Source organism: Mauremys reevesii, linkage group 11, assembly GCF_016161935.1.
Source record: "Mauremys reevesii isolate NIE-2019 linkage group 11, ASM1616193v1, whole genome shotgun sequence".
In the NCBI taxonomy this organism is placed as follows: Eukaryota; Metazoa; Chordata; order Testudines; family Geoemydidae; genus Mauremys; species Mauremys reevesii.
The window spans coordinates 19,775,230-19,797,857 of NC_052633.1; the positions used below are offsets into that span (position 1 = coordinate 19,775,230).

At 40.3% G+C, this 22,628-nt stretch overlaps 1 protein-coding gene across 1 annotated transcript in view; it reads right to left on the reverse strand.

The window, feature by feature from the left end:
* The window catches only part of BMPR2 (bone morphogenetic protein receptor type 2), a 168,412-nt gene that overhangs the window by 144,252 nt on the left and 1,532 nt on the right, over positions 1-22,628 (reverse strand). The gene's annotated exons all lie outside the window — the stretch shown is intronic.

Sequence of the window (22,628 nt, forward strand, 5' to 3'; positions counted from 1 at the left end):
TTAACTCTTTTCCCACATTGGCAGAACAATCTCTATCTCTTCCCCCATCACAGGCCCAGGGATTGTACAGAAACGAGGAAGAACATAAAAGTACCTTACCATCTTCTACAAGATCACCAAGGAATAGGAAGAGGCTATGAAATTGAATTCCAAAAAAGCAAGGAGAAAGCAGTATTTTATCACTGTTGACACAGAGACCTCAATTTTCACAATAACCAGTTGTCCTTCCCCACCCCCCACCCCCAATAGCAGCTGACACCTTGTGGTGGCCAAGGACAGAGGTGCTAGTATTAAGTGAACACCTGTCCAACCTATGTAAGTGGAAGACATGTTCAAAGAACTCCTGTGCACATCCCAAGCGAGGCATAAAAAAGACAGAGGCATGGAGGGAAGGGTGTCTGAAGCACAAAGAGGAGGAAGAAAAAGGACATGCCCTCACAAGCACAGCTGTTATAGAAGCCATCCTGGTAGCTCTGTAAGGATGGTGTCACAGCCTTCACATTCCCTACAGCCCTCTAACCTCTGAGACTTTCACTTTTGTGGGGACACAATTCACTGCAACAATGCCCAGAAACAGATCCTTCTCTAAGCATTCTATGCCACAGGACAATAAAAAAGACAGACAGTGGGAGACCCCCTTAACTCCCTCACATATAAAGAGAGATATCTTTCCACTGGCATCCAGCACTCCAAGAACAGTTTTGAGTGTCCTACATGTACACGTCTGTGGCCACACTTCAGAAACTTGCATGCTCCTTTTTAAAACTTAGAGGGGGGAGGGAAGAGGTAGTTCTTTTTCCTCCTTTTCTATTTACACATTGTTATGTTTTGTTTTTTTACTAAAACAGTCCATTGGTACACTTTTTATTAAAATATCTCTGTAGTCATGATTCTGCATCTAGGACAATTCATGTAAATGGCTACTTAAAATCACCACAAAGTATAATAGAACCCCTATGTATGTCATGAAGAAAGCTCTGTCCATTGTTCATATGCATGAATTCAAGGGCAGTAATCGTGATGTAAGCAAATGTACACACGCTGATCATAAGTGGCCCATAGCTTCAGAGTAGGAGCATAAGGCATCCTTGATTGTGCCCCTGAATAGTTGTAGCATGTCATAGAGGCATCTTCTGTCTGTTCAAAATGTTCAGCAAGTCTCTGAATCTCTTCCTCACATCCATCTGCAAGGCTCTCCCCCTTGTTCTTTCAAAAGTTGTGCAAAACACAACAAGTAGCTATCATAAGCAGCAGTTATTTCTCATCAGCATCCAGCCTAAACATCAGATGCCTAGATCTACCTTTCAGTCTCCCACATGCACATTCCAGTCAGTCATTCTGCAGCTACTCGGGGTAGTTCCTCTTGCTCAGCCAATTTCCTAGTAAAAGGCATCATAAGCCAGTTAAGCAGAGGGTAAGCAGGGTGCCCCAGAAAGATTGGAAAAATGGCAATGTCCATCAACGCCACTGGAGAAAGAGTCCCATTTGTCACGGTGGAGAAAAAAAAATACCCAGAGTTTCTAAAGACCCTAATGTCATGGAGCTTTCCAAAACATCCTATATATTAATACACCTTTACCTCGATATAACACTGTCCTTGGAAGTCAAAAAAAAATCTTACCGCGTTATAGGTGAAATCGCGTTACATCAAACTTGCTTTGATCCACCAGAGTGCGCAGCCCCCCCCCCCCCCGAGCACTGCTTTACCACGTTATAGCCGAATTCGTGTTATATCAGGGTAGAGGTGTATTGGTGAACCATCCATGATGACCAAACAGACCTTGCAACACCATAGAGAAATATACCTTTCTGTTGATGAACTCCAAAGCACAGATGAGGGGCAAAGAATAGGCATGCGAGTCCTAAAAAAAGAATCCAATGCAACTCAGAAACCCCATCTGTACAAACCTGTTAATCTCCTGTTCATTGCCCAGCCTTATGACTGGAGGGAGGAAGCGCCTTCCTGATGGAAGCATACACCTCCATCACAGTTGCCCCTGTGGTTGATCTACTGACACCAAACTGGTTAGCTACTGACTAGCAGTTAGATATGAAGAGTTTCCAGATAGTACACCTCTACCTCGATATAACGTGACCTGATATAACACGAATTCGGATATAATGCAGTAAAGCAGTGCTCCAGGGGGCCGGGGCTGCGCGCTCCGATGGATCAAAGCAAGTTCGATAAAACGCAGTTTCACCTATAACATGGTAAGATTTTTTGGCTCCCGAGGACAGCGTTATAGAGAGGTAGAGGTGTAATGGCCACATGCTTCTCCATACCAGTGGCAGCTCTTGAGTAGGTGTTTCACTGTTGCAGGTTCAGCAAGAGCTCTGAACAGATTTATAGGAAAGTGGCTTTTGACATCCATAGGTTATGCCAGCACCCCGGTCATTTCAGGTCTGCAGCACTATCCCGTCCCACTGGTCAAGGCTAGTTGGCAGAGTCCAAAAGCAGTGCTCCACCAGAAACAATCAAGGAGAACTATCTGTTTGGTTTCATGCTTCTCCTCAGGGACCATTATCTCCCTAGTCTTGAAGTCACAAACCTAAATGTAGATATGCTTGCAGCAACCCTGTTTATATTCACCACCATGAGGATCATAACACTCAGTGCTTCCTCCATGCTTTTGGACAGCACTTTGAAAATAGCTTGCAAAACAGGATGGATGATGGGCTAAAAAGAGAGGAATCATGGGAATTATTTAGTTTGACCCCAACACCCGGAATCCCATTACCTCCCAGAAGGAATCCCACAATGTGCAGTATGCCCAGAATACATACAATACAGCAGTGGACCAATGCATCATGGGATGTCTGACCAGAATGCTAAGTGATATTTTTGAAACATCCCTGGGCTATATGGCAGCAATGATGTGAGGCAAAACTATATTACCCATAAGATAATTCTGGATGTATGTACTGCTCACAGAGCACTTGTGGATCACATAAAAGAGATACACAAACCTGCACCAAGTTTCAAGTGTAGACATGCCCTAATTGCAAGGCACCTGGTTCATCTCGCCAGACTTAGCGCTTCCCCTCTGGCGGTGGCAGGCCAGGGGTAAATCATCTCCACTCTGGACAGTGTTTGCCTTCCCCCTTCTGTGCTCCTTTGTAGGCCCCAGGATCAACCTAAGGGGTGATCCTTAACCAAACAAAAAAGGAAACCGTCTCAAACACAAAACCCCAGAGGAGGGGTTTTTAAAGGCCTCAGGCAGCCCTTAATTGTATTCAGGTGTCCCTAATTGACCTGAGGTAATCCCTTCTCAGCTTGTGGGAAAAAGGGCCTTTAACATTCTAGGGCTAACATATCGGCCTTCCAGGACCCTCTTGCAGCCATCCAGCCTCACTTTGTCACAATAAAGTTAAACTTTCCCTCTAAGTACAGCACTTAGCACTTGCCAGCTGCAAAGTCAAGTACTCCAAAGTTGGAAAATGCCAAAAATTGTGTTGCCTGTACGGCATTAATTTGGCTTCTTGTGCACACAAAAAATGATACCATTTTTAACTACATAGTTACATACTGTTTTTTCCACTGGACCCCTGACTCATTTGATGCACAGAATGCTCATCTCATTTGTTCTAGAAGTCGGAACATGTATAAAGAACACAGCAGGCGAGTAAATGAAGAAAAAGGACGGTCTTGCGGTTAAGGCTGGTGACTACCACACAGGAAAACTCAGTCTTAATCCCTGACTCTGCCAATCTTCTGATGTGATGTTGACCAAGTTACTTCCTGCAGCCCCCATTGGCCTAGAACAGCAAACCGCGGCCAGTGGGAGCTGCAATTGGCCGAACCTGCGGACGCTGCAGGTAAACAAACCATTCCAGCATGTCAGCGGATTTCCCTGACGGGCCGCGTGCCAAAGGTTGCTAATCCTTGTAATAGAGAATAATAGTTATTTCACCTGGCCCCTGCAAACGGCACCAACATTTATAATGGAAATACTGACACCACCTTTAATGATATCAACACTCCTACAGTAACAAGATTAATTTTTTTTCATAACTGAAATCTCCTATGTGTTTTCATGTTTTGATATGGCAGTGTGGTATTTTATATACTCCACTTACTCTTCTGTAAGCCTTGGAGAAATGTTAATTAAATTATGCTCTAACTGGGTTTAGGCACCACAGCCAGAAACAGAATAAGAATCCAGTTTATGATTACGAGACTAGTTTCTGACAGGGTAAAAGTCCACCAAGAAAGGGTTTGTTTTTTAAATTTCATGTACCTACCTCCATCCCATAAAAGTTATTTGCCAAGTGTCTGAATTAAGCTAAAACAATGAACACACATTACCATCAGAGGGGATGAGTTAATTGGGAGTGGTGAAGGAATCTGTAGATCTGATCAGAATTTATATTATCAGTTGATCCAAATATTTTGTTGGATAGGATATTAAATTTTAGCACAACTGAAGCCTTAGATATGAAGAGTGTCCAAAAGTCAAAGTTAGCATGTGTTACTTATCTTTCTCTCAGGAGATATTATATAAGCTAAAAGATTCAAACACCAATATGAAATGATGCTAATACACTGAAAAAAAGAGTTCATAGAACACCATGACTTTTAAATATATATATTCACATCCTCAGTTATTTGGTTAACCATTCCATTTTGGGCTATTTTCCTGATATATATGGCATATTCAGTAATATCCAAAATCTACCCCATGGTTAGCACTGGGAAAAACTGAGAATTCCCAAATATAATTTGGTATCAAATAAAACAGATACAGCTAATAACTGTCTGGTTTGAAAGTATTTTAGAATTAGTTTAATTTCAGCTTTCCATAGTAAGAAAAATATTTCAGAGATTTTCATGTCAAAAAGTCTATCACAAATAAGGAAAGGTAATATACAGGTTTCATATTAAACCTAACCCAGGATTAAGGGCAATAAAGTATTTAACCAAACAGCAGATCAAATGGATTTTTATTTTTTAATAATAAAAAAAAAAAGACATAAGGAATGTTGAAATGAGTTACCAAGACAACCAATTTTAACCTGAACTAAAGTTACTGAGCTGAATTAATCTGAATTTGTGCTTATTTCATCTTTAGAATACATCAGCTTCTACCAGTGTAATTAAAGCCCCGAAAATCTGCAGATATCCACTTTATATCTGAGGATATGTATGGACCATGTTTGCGGATCAGATGCGGATACAAATTTTGTATCTGAACAAGGCTGTAAGTATAATCCAGTACCTACTGTTTCTGCTAATAAAAGTCTGCCTGGAGGGGATTAAATGAAACTTTATCCTCCACTCCATCTGGGTGCCCAAAGTTAATCAGTACAGCACTTGGGGGACGTTTTAATGAAGGGAAAGGTAAAAGCATACGAACTGCCAACCAAGATGAATCCCCTTTGTAATACAACCACCTCTGCAATTTGTATGCCCTTACCCCAGTGAAAATGAGAATTAATCAAACCCTAAATTTATTAATTGAGACCTATTTGGTTCATCTCACCTCTGACATTAATTGCTGTATACATAACAGTAACTTAAAGATAAAGTCATTACAGAGATGTTGTGATTATCCTTAAAAACATTTCAAATCTAGGAAATTCAGAGTTAATCTTAAATCAAATACATTAATACACCCCAACACCCTAACTCTGCCGTGTAGTAACATCATTAAATAAACATACAATTTTGATTAGTGCATAGCTGTGCTTGTAGTTCTAGATTAAATGTAACTGATTTTTAAAAACACATTAGACATTTTTCATTTTTTCCCTCATGGTATCACTACAAAATGCTTGATCATCCATAGTTGTATTAGCCTTACAGGAGTAACAGTAATAAAAAAAATTAAATCCATATGGTATAAAGACAAACAGAGAATAGATATGCTGGAAAAAGCAGATGCTATTTTATATTGCAGTTCTGGTCACAAAAGCATTTGAAAAACAAAACAACTATTGTACCAAATACATTTTTATTAATCTTCTAGAAAAAGTAATCTAGGCTATGAGTTTTCAGTACAACCCTAAAACAGATCAAAATATGTGCCCATGATAGTAATGCTGACAGAACGATCTAGCTAAAGTGGTATAAATTGCCATCCCTGTAATGGAGAAAGAGTTGAATTATTTAAAAGTTTTCCTGCAGTTTTCTTCTGAGTCAGCACAACCAGTAATTAATACCAACCAACTGATCTAGCAAAAGAATGATTTGGCTGTTTGCCATGCTCTATCCTGGTTTAATATGATATTGATTAAAGCGTGAATTATGTGCACTGCTAAGGATCTTTTTTTAAAGTTTACTTATGCATTGATGTTTTTATAAAAAGATTGAGAGTGGTTGTATGAAGTGAAAAATGTTCAGGAACTTTAGTGCTGAAAAGACATTTCTTTATGAGTCTTTATGAATGAAAGCTATGGCTCTAAAGTATATTTTTTAATTCATTTTTAACTTATTCGTTTTATTGAAGTTGACATATAGTAAGAAACACTACATAAACAAAGATATGAAAGGCACATAAATATACATAAAATACATATACATCCAAACCTGCAGAAAAAATAGGATCACCATCTTTCATGGGGCAGTTCACTTCTTCATACTACAAAAGTAATGACTGCTGCAAAATGTATTATTTTTAAAACTCCCAACAGGAATTCAACCACTTAGACAAGTTACAACATAGTCTGTGGAGCATCTTAAACATTCTTAATTATGCAACAACAAGTTTAGGGGGGAAGTTTATTTTTTTTTATTTTTATTTCATTTAATATAAAGGTTGATACACTAACTAGGATAAATATCTACAAAGAATAATTTTGGATTATGCAGGTTCTTCGCATTGTAATCTGTTCAATAGTATCTTCTTTTGGTTTTTCTATGTAGAAATACTTAAAATATCTATACATTTTGCAAGTTAAGAGCCAATATTTTACCTCTGCCATTCCTTATCTAAGTGATGTTTGAAAGATGACTTAGGTTTGCATGCTGCTAATGACTATGGATTTCAGCAGCAGATTTATTTTCCTGAGTGTGTGCACAAACTACAACGAAAATTTAAAATGTTATGCCTGACCACTTCCACATAAAATGAAAGGGGCTTATACGAAGGAAATCTCCACAATGTTCCCCTCGCTGAGCTTCTTCTGATCTTTCCACCAGGGACAAAGGGAGGCAGGTGAACAGTACAACCCATATGTAGATCCTGTCCCTGTCCCTCCTCACTGGCTCTGTGCTCCTAACAATTCCATCCTGACTCCCGAGTTGCATGGCTCCAGTGGAGCTGCCCTACCAAGGACTCCTTCTGCATGCAGATGCTTTAAGAACCTCTATGACATTTTGGAGATGAACCCAGACCAGTGAGAGGTTACGTCAACACCTACCCTATCATCCTTGGTGCGTTAAATGCTCTGCTGGTGTGTTTCAGAGCCCAGACACCAAAAACCAGCACACAACCATGCAGTTCCTTGAGTGTCTGTGTGATGTGCAGCCTGGGTTCAGCACTCTGACCCTGGCAGCCTGCCTACAACACAACAACCCCACACTGGTCTCCACCATCTCGGTTACTACTTGCAGAGTGACAGCAACATACTCCCAGGCCCGAACTTTCCCAAAACCATCTGCCCTGAAGTATCCTGTCCTTTCCTGGACAACTCAGAGAAGTAATAAGGTTCATTGCTCCTTTAAAGAGACTAAGGCACAGCTTATTACTTTTACTGGTATTAACAATCATTTCAATTCAAACATGTCACTGGGTTGGTTTCACTTAAAAGTAAAACAAGTTTATTGACAAAAAGATAGGTTTTAAGTGAATTCAAGTACAAGGAATAAAGACAAAAATGGTTACAAACAAAAACAAATAAAATACTCTTAACCAGTGGCTAAGATTTAACTCAACAAGCTACAGCCTTAGCTCAGGGCAGATTTCTTACAAATCTTTCTACTTTCCAGACATGGGTGACTCTCTCTCAGTCAGGACCTTCCACAAAAGTACAAGGTGATGGTTTCCCTTGTTGTCCTATGTGAAAGATGCAAAAATGGCTCTCTGTTTCCCCTTATAACTCTCAGAGTCCATTGACCTCGATTAAAGAGGCAGGATGACCATGCTGTTCTGCCCTTCCAGTGGGCTTACCATTCCCCAGCTGATTCACATGCAAATAGGACATCCATTGTTTTGATTTCATTATGCTTACTTTACACATTGGAGACAGGTAGATAGCTCCCTTCCGTCTTGTCTGAGGGAAAACCGGTTTCTCTCTGTGTTTGGTCACAGACTTAAAAGCATAATATCAGTAAGTATTCATTATTTCCAATACAATATTAACACACACATTTCACAACATCAATCATCAGCGTGTCACCAACTTTCATAAATGACCTTACTCAATACACTCTGTATACAATATCATATTATAATAGGTTGATGGAACTCATGCTTTGGGGTTTGAACCCCCTGTCTTTATAGATCAATAAACCGTGGAAATGTATTCTTAGATAGAGTTATTTTTCTCCTGCTGGGAAGAAAAGCCATGGAGTCTGATGAAGACTTCATGCTAGTTTCTCCCCTGCTGGTGATAGCTAAGTTGTTACCACCTCCCCTTGCTATCTTGATAGCTTTTATGTAAATCATAGAATCACATGACTGGAAGGGACCTTGAGAGGTCATCTAGTCCAGTCACCTGCACTCATGGCAGGACTAAGCATTATGCAGACCATTTTTGACAGGTGTTTGTCTAATCTGTTCTTAAAAATCTCCAATGATGGACATTCCACAACTTCCCTAGGCAATTCATTCCAGTGCTTAACCACCCTGACAAGTTAGGAAGTTTTTCCTAATGTCCAACCTAAACTGCCCTTGATGCAATTTAAACCCATTGCTTCTTGTCCTATCCTCAGAGGTTAAGAAGAACAATTCTCCTCCTTCTCGTAACAACCTTTCATGTACTTGAAAACAGTTATGTCCCCCCTCAGTCTTCTCTTCTCCAGACTAAACAAACCCAGTTTTTTCAATCTTCCCTTATATGCCATGTTTTCTAGACCTTTAATCATTTTTGTTGCTCTTCTCTGGATTTTCTCCAATTTGTTCACATCTTTCCTGAAATATGGTGCCCAGAACTGGACACAACACTCCAGTTGAGGCCTAATCAGCGTGGAGTAGACCGGAAGAATTACTTCTTGTGTCTTGCTTACAACACTCCTGCTAATACATCCCAGAATGACGTTCGCTTTTTTTGCAACAGCAATACACTGTTGACTCATATTTAGCTTGTGGTCCGACCCCAGATCCCTTTCCACAGTACTCCTTCCTAGGCAGCCATTTCCCATTTTGTATGTGTGCAACTGATTGTTCTTTCTGAAGTGGAGCACTTTGCATTTGTCCTTACTGAATTTCATCCCATTTACTTCAGACCATTTCTGCAGATCATTCTGAATTTTAATCCTATCCTCCAAAGCACTTGCAACCCCTCCCAGCTTGGTATAGTCTGCAAACTTTATAAGTGTACTCTCTATGCCATTATCTAAATCACTGATGAAGATATTGAACAGACCCACACCCAGAACTGATGCCTGTGGGACCCCACTCATGATGCCCTTCCAGCATGATTGTGAACCAGATAACTACTCTCTGGGAACTGTTTTCAAACCAGTTTTGCACCCTCCTTATAGTAGCTCCATCTAGGATTTATTTCCCTAGTTTGTTTATGAGAAAGTCATGCGAGACAGTATCAAAAGCCTTACTAAAGTCAAGATATAGCACGTCTGCTGCTTCCCCCCATCCACAAGGCTTGTTACCCTATCAAAGAAAGCTATTAGATTGGTTTGACAAGATTTCTTCTTGACAAATCCATGCTGACTGCTACTTATCACCTTATTATCTTCTAGATGTTTGCAAATTGATTGCTTAATTATTTGCTCCATTATCTTTCGTGGTACAGAATATACCTTCATTGTCTCTGCCCAAGAAACAAGCTGGTCAGACAAATAAATATACATTCCTTTGTCTAGGGCAGACTGGGCTTATATACTGCTTGCCAAACACATCTGAAGAAAAAAATTCCAGCACAGGAGTTCTCAAACTTAATTGCACCATGACCCCCTTCTGACAACAAAATTACTACAGGACCCTAGAAGGGGGGACCGAAGCCTGAGCCTGCCCAAGCCCCACCAACCCCAGGTGTGCAGGGGCCAAAGCTGAAGCCCAAGAGCTTCAGCCCCAGGTAGGGGGCCTGTAACCTCAGGGCTGAAGCCCTCAGGTTTGGGCTTTGGCCCCAGCCCTACCAAGCCTAAGCCAGCCCTGGCAATCCCATTAAAACAGGGTCACGACTCACTTTGGGGTCCTGACCCACAGTTTGAGAACTGCTGTTCTAGCATGTACACATAACTCACTGTACTTGCCCTGTGCATTCACCACACAAGAATACTAATAATCAGTGCATCTTACATGACACTTTTCAGATGTAGAATATGACAACTGTGCGTTAGGTGTAGGGAGCATGTCAGGCCTGACGAAAGTTGCTGACACAGAATAGTAAACCACAAATGGGTCTCTGTGTCACAACCTTCCTTAAAGGGCAATTTTTCCAGCCTCTATTATCTTTTTTGGGGTAAACTCAAAAAGGACAGCAGGGAAAATACATGCATCCTCTCCCGCTCCACCCCACTCAACACAGGGCTGCCTGCTCTTCACTCCAAGCACAACCTGCCCAGGCCCTGCTCCCTCTACCTTCCAGACACAGAGTTCCAATCACACACAGTACCTTCATCTGGGGTTCCTGGAGGAATACTCTGGTCTACTGTAGTTGGGATCCCAAATTTTCTCACATAACTTGTCTGTTAGACTATTGGCTTAACTCAATTGCAGGCTCCTTCCCAAAATAGATTATGTTGCTTCAACCCCTCCCCCTTCACCCCACAATTTTCTCAATGCACTTTTAGCATACTGCTTGGGTGGTAACCGGCAAGAGGATCAGGAATGTAACAGAAGGAAAAGTTTGGAGGGAGTCTCCGGTAGGAATGAAGACGTGATTGAAGGAAGGATAAAAGTGGAGTGTTTCATCTCTCACGGGTACACAGATAGTTTAACACTGAAAAGAAAAAAGGACTGAAGATGTCATCTTCATTTCTCTAGATTTTAGGAGTAGGTAGGGGGTCTCACCTTAGCTTTTCCCCTCTCCCTTTCACCCCACACTTAGACCACAATGAAACCCTCTCACTCTTTTCTCTTCAGTAGTTAAAAAAATCCATTCTTTCCTTCCTATCTTAACATCCAATCACTCTTCCATGCCCTAATCTTGTCCTCTTCATGTGTTTTTTGTGACTAATTTAGCCTCTCTTCCATCCAAAAACATGCCTGCCAAAATCTTTTCTTGTCCATCATTTTGACTATATCAGCTCCCTTTTGAAATCCTTAACTGGTTCCCTAAAGCAGTACACACTAAAGCTATGTCTACACTACCGCGGGTAAGTCGACCTAGGCTACGCAACTCCAGCTACATGAATAACATAGCTGGAGTCAACGTACCTTAGGTTGAGTTACCGTGGGGAGAAAAAAATCTCTCGTCGACTTACCTTACTCTTCTGATTAGGGGTAGAGTACAGGGGTCAACTGGAGAGCGATCTGCAGTTGATTTGGCAGGTTTTTACCAGACCCGCTAAATCGACCGCTGATGGATCGATCTCAGATCGTCAATTCCTGCCACAGTGTAGATCTGCCCTAATTCCTAACTTCTTGTCCTTTCTTTCAAGGCTCTACATCACACAGTCTGACAGCATTCTCCTTGGACCCTGCCACTCCATGAGTGACACCAGTTACAACATCCCTTTCATTGTCTATTCTTACAAATACCTCTGAGCTTTCTTCCATGAGATACCATATGCTTGGAATCCACTCAAATTTGTTTGCCAAGCTACGTCCCTTTTTATTAAAAAAAATATTTTTTAATTTTTAAATTGTGGAACCATGAAGATGTTCCTTACTGAATAGTTGCATAATCTTATTATTGTCACCATTCTCCTTCCTCATTCTTCTACTATACGTTTCTGAAATTCTCTTGCTGTCACATCATATTTAGACCACGTACTTTTCTGTGCATATTCTACATGTTTATTTTTGTGAGGCATACAGTACATTTTAGTGAGCTGCAAAAATAAAGGGCTCTTTTTGTTTGTTTTGCACACAAAACATGCTGAATCATTTCACTGGCCTACCCTTAAAATGAACGACATTAAAGCTTCTAACAACATCATGAACAATATGTGGACCAACAACTTCTAACAGGAAACAATGGAAGCAAAAAAATTTTTTTAGCTTTTTAACACTTGTAAATTTACTATGAAACATAAAGGAAAATATTTAGCAAAAGATTTTAAACAATTAGGTAAAAACCAATGTTTTAAAAAGGAGATTAGCCAAATAACTGCTGTTAGGTGCAACAGTGTGATTGTATAATACCATGGTTCTCAAACTTTTGTAGTGGTGAACCCTTTCACACAGCAAGCCTCTCTGAGTGCGACCCCCCTTATAAATTAAAAACACTTTTTTATATTTAACACTATTATAAATGCTGGAGGTGAAGTGGGGCTTGGGGTGGAGGCTGACAGCTCACAACCCCCCCAAGTAATAACTTCATGACCCCCAGTTTGAGAACCCCAGTGTAGTAACTACACTTCAGTTAAGCCAGATGTACACCAAAAGCCAAATCTGGCCTAGAGAAATTAAATAATTTACATTTAATGAATACATACTAGATGAACTATTTGAACAAAGGAAAGTGGTTCTAACGATTCAATGTCAGCATAAAGTGATTGCCTAATTTGCGAATATTAAAATGATAATTTAGCAGTAACAGATTAGTATGCTTGTCTGTTACCCAAAGGTCATAGCTACACTCTACAAAAGTAGCTATGTTTATTATAAAATGTGTCTACAGTATCTAGAATTCGTAACAGAGTCAGGGACTTTACTACATGTGCTGTACAGAGAAACTGTACAAGGCCAACAAAATAGTGGGCAGGGTGTTGGAAATAATTTCAGTATCCAAACCCCTACCTCATACTATTGTAGAAATAAGCCATTTTCAGATCTTACCCGCCCACTTAGTTTCACAGATTCTTTTGTACTAGTCCACAAACCACAATATGAACAGAGTATTATGAATTAGGAAGCTAAAAACTTACTAAATCTTACTAAAAGTATCATAAACAAGCTAGTCCCACAATAGCAGTCATCAGTGTATGCACTATAACTCAAAGTTTGTCTGCCAACTGAAACAGGAGACATGAAGTATACATATCTATTTCAACCATGGCAGCTGCTCTAGTTGCAGTTCCTTGCCTGAGTGAATACAGCATGAAATTTATGTCTACATTACAATAAAAGACCACAGCATGGCTGCAGCTGGCCCAGGACAGCTGACTCGGGCTTGCAAAGCTCGGACTGCAGGCTTATAAATTGCAATGTAGACGTTCTAACTTGGGCTGGAGTCCAGGCTCTGAGACCTGGTGAAGGGGGTGGACAGGGTCAGTGCAAGGATGTTTCGCGCCCTAGGCGAAACTTCCACCTTGCACTCCTCCCCGTGCCCCCGCCCTGAGGCACCCTCCCCTGTGGCAGCTCCCCCCATCCGCCCTGAGGCAGCTCCCCACCGCCCACCCCCCGCCCTGAGGCACCCCCCCACCCCAGCTCACCCCTGCTCCGTGCATGAGCACGAGCACCCCATCGCTGCTTCACTTCTCCCGCCTCCCCGGCTTGCGGCACCTAAGCTGATTGGCGCCGCAAGCCGGGGAGGCGGGAGAAGTGAAGCAGCCACAGCATGCTTGGGGAGGAAGCAGGGCAGGGGTGAGCTGGGGCGGGGAGTTCCCTGCGTGCCGCTCCCCCCTTACTTGCTGCAGGCGGTCCTCCCCACGCTCCCCTGCCCCAGCTCCCTCCACCCAAATGCCAGCGGCAACCGGGGCGGCCGAAGATCCGGCTGCCGCGATCGCTGCCAAAGAAAATGGCGCCCCCCAAATCCCAGCACCCTAGGCGACCGCCTAGGTCGCTTAAATGGTTGCACTGTCCCTGGGGGGTGGATCTCAGAGCCCAGGCTCCAGACCAAGCTGGAACGTCTTCACTGCTATTTTTAACCACACAACCCACCCACTCCAAACCCTAGTCAACTGTCCCAGATTCCTGAGACTCAGTGCCACAGGGTTTTTTTATTCTAATATAGATGCAAGAGAAGAGCTTTAAGAACATCCAAACGTAAGAAACTAACACTGTGGGGGTATCTATACCAACTTCCTTAAATAGCTGCTTTTGCTCTTAATCTGATTGCCAATTAAAATATTACTTATATACAGAAGGTCTGTTCATTATCAGAGTATTTACTTTGCACTGGTAGTTCCAGTATTCTGAAGGTTCACCAGTTTAACCTAGGATATCACACACTGCAAGAAAGTATCCCTGCTACAATTTTCAGTTTTATTTAATTATTACTATATTGCCACTATGTATCAATTCCATCTCAGAGGAATGAATAAAAATAAAATTAAAAGCTCTAATAGAGAATGGCAAGAAGATTAATCCTAGAATAAGCAACATCCTTGTCTTCAAATAAACATAAAAAGAGAAAAAAAAAGAAGAGTCAGTGATATATTCAGAGCAAGTTTTACATTTAAAGGAAGATTATATTTATGTTTGGTCTTGAGTACAGATTCTGCCTTAACAGATAAGATCACTGGAAAAGCATAACAGGTGAATCTGTGATAATATATTTGGTAAGTGTTTCTGCAAAAAAAAAACAAAAAGCAAAGATTGCTAATAATCTTAAAACCTAATAAGACTCATAAATAAGAGCTTCTGAATCTATGCCTGCAAAACAAAAAAATAAAAACACCACACATATTAACCCCCCAGAAATGCAGACCCAGGCTTTTTCAATCAGCAGAGCCTACTTGTACATGAATGGGGTATCTTCTATCAAAAAACACTGGTCTAGTTTTGGCGCACTTTCTTTAAAGAAGCGCTGCAGAAACTGTCCGATATCTCTCTCTCAGCAGAACAACATAATATTGTGAATAAAATCAGTCCACAACTAACAAAAGCACAAGCAAAAGGTTAACAAGTAGTTGGTCAAACATTTCATATCAGGACCCCATGTTATTTAATATATTCAATGATGTTGGGTCCCTAAATTAACCATAACCACTTGAGAAAGTAATCCAAGCATCCTTGTGGTCCTGGAGAGTTAAATGAAAATCTCTGCTGAATGTGCAAAGATAGTCAAAAAATAAGCAAAAACATTAGGATACATAAAGAATAGGATCAAAAGATACTGAAAACACTATATAAACCTGTTGTTTAGTCCCGATCTAGAATATTGTGTTGAGTTCTGATAATCCCATCTGATAAAAAGATATAACAGAAATAAAAGGGGTGCACTGATATGCCATGAAAGTTAGCCAAATGAAGAGATTTCTGTATGAGATGGCAAAAACTGGGAATGGATACGGAGAAGAGAAGAGAAGACTAAAATGGGATATTGAAGGGTATAAGTCAGGTGCCCCGATTTATAATTTACAGTCTCATAATACAAGAATAAGTGAACATTCAATGGGATTGAAAGGCAATATATTTGAAATTGACAAATGCAAAAACACAAACATTCTGTGGAACTCATTTGTCAGAATATACAGGCCAAAAGCTCAGTAGGATTCATAAAAAGATTTGATGTTTATATGAATGGATCATATCACATTCAGATTTGTGTGTCAGAGAGAGGGAGAATAAATCTCATCTTAAGGGTTATCCCCCCACAAGTTCACTAACAACCAGGTTAAGGTTATTCAAGTGCATATACCACTAACATAACTACAAAAGAACCAGGAAAATACTAGTTAAATCTTCATCCAACCCTTTCAACCTACAATTACGATTTCTTTGTCTCCACACGCCCTCACCCACATCCCTACTCACAATACACATACAACCTTTCTCTACCTCCACGCAAGATGTTCAACCTGTTATTCAATGTCATTAGAAACTGATGTTTTGTATTTGTTCATGAGACTCAATTGGGGCTGGGTTGATGGTAAGTGCATATTGTGTAGATTCGTAGCGGATGGTTATCTGTTGATGTGTATTGTGCTGGACGATTGTTAATAGAACGAAATGTTAGATTTTAATGGAAATAGTTTTAATAGCATTTATCATTTTGGAAGACACTGTTTATAAGTTTGCAGTAGTGTTATGTAGACAAGACATAGTATGGTGGCGTATTTTTTTTTCCCCCAGTAGCTATGTTTGCAGTCAGTCAAGCAAGGGGCAAGGATTTCAGACACAGGGAGGCTGAGCAAAGATGTTGTGAAGGGATCACAAGGGAAAGGAAAGAGAGTGCAGTACACAGCCTCTGCACTGATACATTCATGTGGCAGCGCCTTGGGGAGCACTGCAGTGGTGCCTCAGCTCTTTGCAGTGCTGAGGGAGTTGAGTATCTGTATAGCAATACCTCAGTGCAAAGGCACTAGGCTCCATCCCACCAGGACCCAGGTCCCCTGCAGAGTTGCAGACCTCCACATTCTTCCCATACATAACCTCACTCCCCCCTCATCTCTACTACATCTCTACCTTCAAAACACAGCTCAACTCCTCATGCCTCCAAGTTCCCTTTTAATCTGCCTACCTCTCTTCCATCTTTATTCACGTGCACTCAGACTCTGCTCACTTCTGTGGCACTCCATACCACTTGCTGCCCAGCCTGCCTTCAACCTCTGTGAGGAACTGACCTGGTGAATCATGTTGGCAGCACCAGAAACCAGAAGTGACTGACAGAATTTGACATTTCTGTCTCATCTTGGCATTGCTCCATTAGATTGTCCAGAATAAAGAGACTGACTCAGTGTTTAATTTTAAGATTTCAGAAGCCTCCTCTGCCGAAAATGTTACCAGAATGTGCGTGACAGAAATTTGGAGTTTGGCAAGACTGGTTGTTTAGCTAGAAGAACCCAAAGAAATATTTAGAAACTGAGCAAGAGGGGAGCAATTTTTAAAATATGCCCTTTGAATAGTAAAAGTAATTGAAAGATTTATAGAAAATTCAAACATCTTGTGATGAATTATTGTGCCAAATGTGAAGATTAAACTCAACCAGAGCATAAAACAAAGGGTTTTTAATCCTATTTTACTTCCAAAATTTCAACATAATTTTATGGAGTTGCCTCTGACACTGATAACAAACCCTCATGTTTTAGGGCAAAAGCCAGCCATAACTTTTCTTGTGCCTTCCTCTGAAACATCTCATAGTAATAGCTGTACTTGACAAAATACTGGACTAGATGGACTAGCCTGGTCTAATATTAAGAATTATTATATTTCAATAGAGACTGCTGTATTCAAACAAGTTTTTGGTTGTTTGTTTTTAAGAACAGATTATTTTCACTTCTTCTTTTGCTTGATATTATAAAGGTTAATAAAACTGACAAATCTAAGAAAAAGAAAAATGAGCATCAGTTTCACTAAATACATAGGACCAGATAAGATGCTTACTAAGACAGTCAAAGCTGCAAGCAAGCTGTGCTCGTGTTCCTAAAAGGCTAAGAATCGTTATCCAGCATAACTGTTGTTTCTCTTTCATTCTAGGTTAAGCATTTTGTTCTCAATGGGATTTATGCAGCCATTCATACAAGGCCCTTTCACACTGGCCAGGGAAATTGTATTAGCACCTTTCCAAGTAAGTCCATATTTAGGACACACCCATCCACTTTAAATCTAGTAAATTTTAAACAATGAATTACAAGGCCTTCTGGTGTAGAACCCAAGCACTTCAATGAGTACCTCTCTAATTTCTGTGGTTTCACAGTCACATTTTAAAATGTTCTCTCTCCTGTTGCTGCGTGAAAGACAATAAAAAGGGTACTGGCTTCCTGACTCTACAGAGGAAACAGCGAAATTGACTGTACAAATTGCTGGGGAAAAAGCACACACAAAATTTGAGAAAAATATTCTTTTCTAGTCTATTTCAGTTATATTAAACATTGGTGTTAATATGTAAAAAAAAATTAAAATAGCAGTGAGGTTTTTTTTTTTTAAGTTGATGTCCCTTTTAGGCAATATTTGCTAGAAAAGTAACACAAGGCCAGACAACCCCTCTTCTGCAAAAAAAGAAAAGCAAACATCGCAGAGGCTCGGCTCCAGTGAAAAAGGAAAACTCAGCTAAATTCCCCTGATCTCTTCATTCAGGGCAAAGTAGTGAAGTTTGCCCTACGTCAGATCAAAAGAAGCAGGAGACTCAGCTACCCAGTTACCCCTGAATCTCTAGAGGGCAGGGCCACTCACACAGAAGCACTGTCTGTGCACTGCTCTGTTTTCTGGCACCTTGGCAACATGACTTTTGAAACCACAGCTGACATACAGAAATCACCATTAAAGGAGGGGCTCGTACACTCAGAGTAAGGCCTCAGAAAAGTTAATCAATACCTACTTTAATGTGGGGGAAGGGTTTATGTACTAACATACCCTCAAGCAAGTAGAGTGGTTCTGTCTCCCAGGCTAACTCCCTTTGAACAAGTTCCCATCATCTACCTATCAAAAATTGGATTTCCTGACTACTACTAAAATGAGAAAGGAAAGATCCAATGGTCATAGACAATGGGCAGAGCCCTACCAAATTCACAGTCCATTTTGGTCAATTTCAAGGTTATAGGCTTTTTAAAATCATAAGTTTCATGATTCCAGCTATTTAAATCTGAAAATTCATGGTGTTGTAGTTGTAGGGGTCCTGACTCAAAAGGGGACGGGTGGAGAGAATGTCACAAAGTTATATGGCGGGCCGGAGGGGTGGGGGGTTGCAGTACTGCCACTCTTACTTCTGCACTGCCTTCAGAGCTGGGCAGCCAGAGAGAAGCAGCTGTTCGCTGGGCAGCCAGCTCTGAAGGCATCACCCCACTAGCAGCAGTGCAGAAGTAAGGGTGGCAATACCACACCATGCCATCCTTACTTGTGTGCTGCCACAGTGCTGCCTTCAGAGCTGAGCCACTGGAGAGCGGCAACTGCTGGCCAGGAGCCCAGCTCTGAATGCAGAGCCACCACCAGCAGCAGCACAGAAGTAAGGATGGCATGGTATGGTATTACCACTCTTACCTCTGCACTGGTGTTGGCGAGGCGCTGCCTTCAGCGCTGGTCACCAGACCAACAGCTGCTGCTCTCCAGCCGCCCAGTGCTGAAGGCAGTGCAAAAGTAAGGGTGGCAATACCATGACTCCCCTAAAATAACCTTGCAACCCCCCTTTTGGGTCAGGGCCCCCAATTTGAGAAACGCTGGTCTCCCCCATGAACACTGTATAATATAGGGTAAAAGCGCACACACACCCCCCAAAAAAAACCCAACAGATTTCATGGTCTGTGATGCATTTTTCATGGCTGTGAATTTGGTGGGGCCCTAGGAATGGGCACATCTATGGCAAAGCAGCAGGGATCTGGTGTAGAGATGATTTCAGGCAACCACTTTGATATACAAGATCAGTAGTCCACACAGGAGGACACCATCTTAGATCATGAGTCAGAAATACTGCTCACTAGAGAAATTGAATTTAATGGCCAATCTGTCCCACCTCTCTCAATTTCGCATTTGGAATAAAATTTTGAAACACGGAGGAAACTAACTTTCTAAGCAAAACAAGATAAGACTGCCCCAATTCATTCATTTTAAAATTTTAAAATGTTATTTTAATTGTTTTTAAAAAGACTTCAATCATGATACAACTCCACCCATTTTAAAAGTACTTTAGCTTTTTAATATTAATAACTGAGACAAAAACTATGCAGATAAAGACCAATGGATTTCTTAAAGATGTCCTAAAAAGGCACAAACCCATTTTTTTCTTTTTTTCTAATATATGCTGATTTTAGTAATGTTAAAAACAAAATTGAAATGCAGGTCCTTGAGGATTATACATCGCAGATACCAAGGTAGTGAAACTGACTGATTTAGAGGGGAAGTGATTTTTATTCAGATTATTAAATAAATGTTTAAAAAAAAAAGTTTAACAAAAGCCACACAAGAAAAGTTCAAGGATTCAATACTCATTCCTCTTCAGTTAAGGTCTCGGGATATAAGAGTCATCCAAGAAGTCCCTCAACGAAAAAAAAAAGGGAAAATTCAATATGATTGATATTTCTAAAGGAAAGAAGTACGAGGAAGTATGTCAAGCCTTCTTTATACAAAATAAAACTAAATAAAAGTGGAACAAGCCCAATTTTTCCCTTCCCTTCATAGGTCATCTTTAAAGGCCCTATCAACCCTTTGTTGAAACTTTTTCCCCCTCACAGTAGCATTACTCTTTAGAGGGAGGGCTATACAAATTTAATAGAAGAAAACTAGACACTTATTAAGATCTGTAGAGATTTTATACAGGGAAGTGGTAGATTTCCTCACAGTGACTGGACAGGAAGAATTCTGAGTCTTCAGTTATACGTATTTATTAGGTTCAGCAGTGTCATTTCAGAAAAAAATCACAGGGGGAGGGGGAATTGTGTCAGCATATAGAATATTATATGTGATTATATTATACCCTGCAAAGTCCAGGGGGGAAGAGAGGGGGCAAGAAATGGAAGGCATCATGGAGGATATAGACCTATGAAAAGTCAGGGAGGGATGGAGGGAGCCTTACCCCATAACAAAATTAAGTCCCTGATTAGGTCTTCAAATGTTAAATGGACAGGAAGAGCCCTATCTCCTTTTCTGCATACAGTATTCTAGATAAGGGTAAACCATAGACTTCTAATGCCATTTATATTTGACCCCATTTCTTATGCTCCTAACATCTTCCCTTGTTTAGACTATAGCTGCAAAGGTCTTTACTGAGCTGTCCTCCAAGGATGTCTAGATATTTTTCCTGAGTTGATACTCAATTACTCATATGCCTTATTAAGTTTTAAATTAAATTTTTCCCTTCACTGCACATTACTTCACATTTATCAACAATGCATTTCACATACTATTGTCTTATCCATTCACTAGGTCAGTCTAGTGTGGGACCATTAATGAAGGATTTCAGAGCTGCACAGGGCCAAAATTATGCACTCAGATGTGAATGCACAGCTCCTACTTTTTTTTTTGGGGGGGGGGGAGTGCGGGAGGGGGTCATTCACATACACACATATATACACATATGGGCAGACCTTCACCTTGTGTGGTTTCCTATGTTTTTTTTTCCCTTTTCTGAAATACACTGTTAAATTTATAGTCAAGCTTTAGAATGGTTATTTTAGCTAAATCTCAAAATATTAAAATTCTTAGACATAGTTGTCACCAAGACTTTTTAAGCGGTACAGAACTTTTGTACTGTACATATTAACAGCAGAAGTATTATACAGCCATAATGTGAAAATGAGTTCCTATTCATGCATTTCACAAGATGACCAAAGAATGTGACATTACCATCAGTCTGTACAAGACAAACCCAGGACTGAAGTAGCAGTGATGATAACAGATCAGAATCGAGGTGAAATTGGCAAAGCTCACTAAGTAGGCTTGTAGGCACCTGCCCATCCCCTTCCTGGCTCAGATCAGTGCCATTAAACCTTCACTCTCATCAGCACAAAGAAAAATTAACTCATAAAAGTTTAACAAAGTAATTAAATGAGAAACAAAACTATTTTTTTAAGTTTCACATTTAAGGGACAAGGTTAGATAATGGGATATTTTAGAGTCATACACATTTTAATACCAAAGCTTTTGACCTTGAAAGGTTTATTCTTCAAAGAAATCCTCTTACCAAACTATCACAGAGAAACATAGTAGATAATCTAAAATGTCAAGACCGGACAAAAGTCAGGCTGATGCAGGAAAGTGCTCCATATCAATCATTTCAGTTCAATATTTCCCGAAAGAAAGCCTTTTATAAAATGGAAGGCTATCCATTCTTAGTAAAGCAATGGAGAAACTGACTGAACACGTCCAATTCACAGTATTATTCTACTAGCAAAGACAGATTATTTTGAACACTGACCAAAATGCATTAAAATTAAAAAAAAAAAAAAGATGTGCGCCAACTGTCAATCTTCTTATGCCATCTTCACAAGAAACTGCACATTTCTCTATTATCCTATATCTGAGGATCACACCGTATATTATAAAAAGAATGCTGGGAAGATTGAGCATTCTACACTGGCTTCTTAGTGGAAAGAAAGATACCAAGGTATTATGATTCTTCCAAAAACTGCTAAAAGCATACAGAAGGGAGGAATAAGTATTAGCACCTAATAAACCTGGGTAACACTTCAGAGAGCTCCTTCATGCTAATCTGCCACAAATGACCAAAAACCAATAGATGCAAGGGCTATATACTGTTTAAATCTCATGGCAAATTGTTCTATGCATCTAACATTGAGCTTCAAAAAATTTAAAATAGAGCAGTTTTTCAAAAATATTAGACTGTCATTTACTGTAGGAAAATGAAACCGTTAACATTATGTATACTCAGATCTTGCAGTATTCCTCATCATCTTATTTTACTATTCTATAAATGACAATGGTGAAAAAAATTCATTTTGTTTCAAGCTCCAACAAATATGCAATAAGTCTATTTTCCCTAAAACAGATACCAAATGTTGTAGTTATAATGCCCCAATAGCATCGATGTTAGTCAAATAAAAAATGGCTGTGCCCAAAGACCCCATT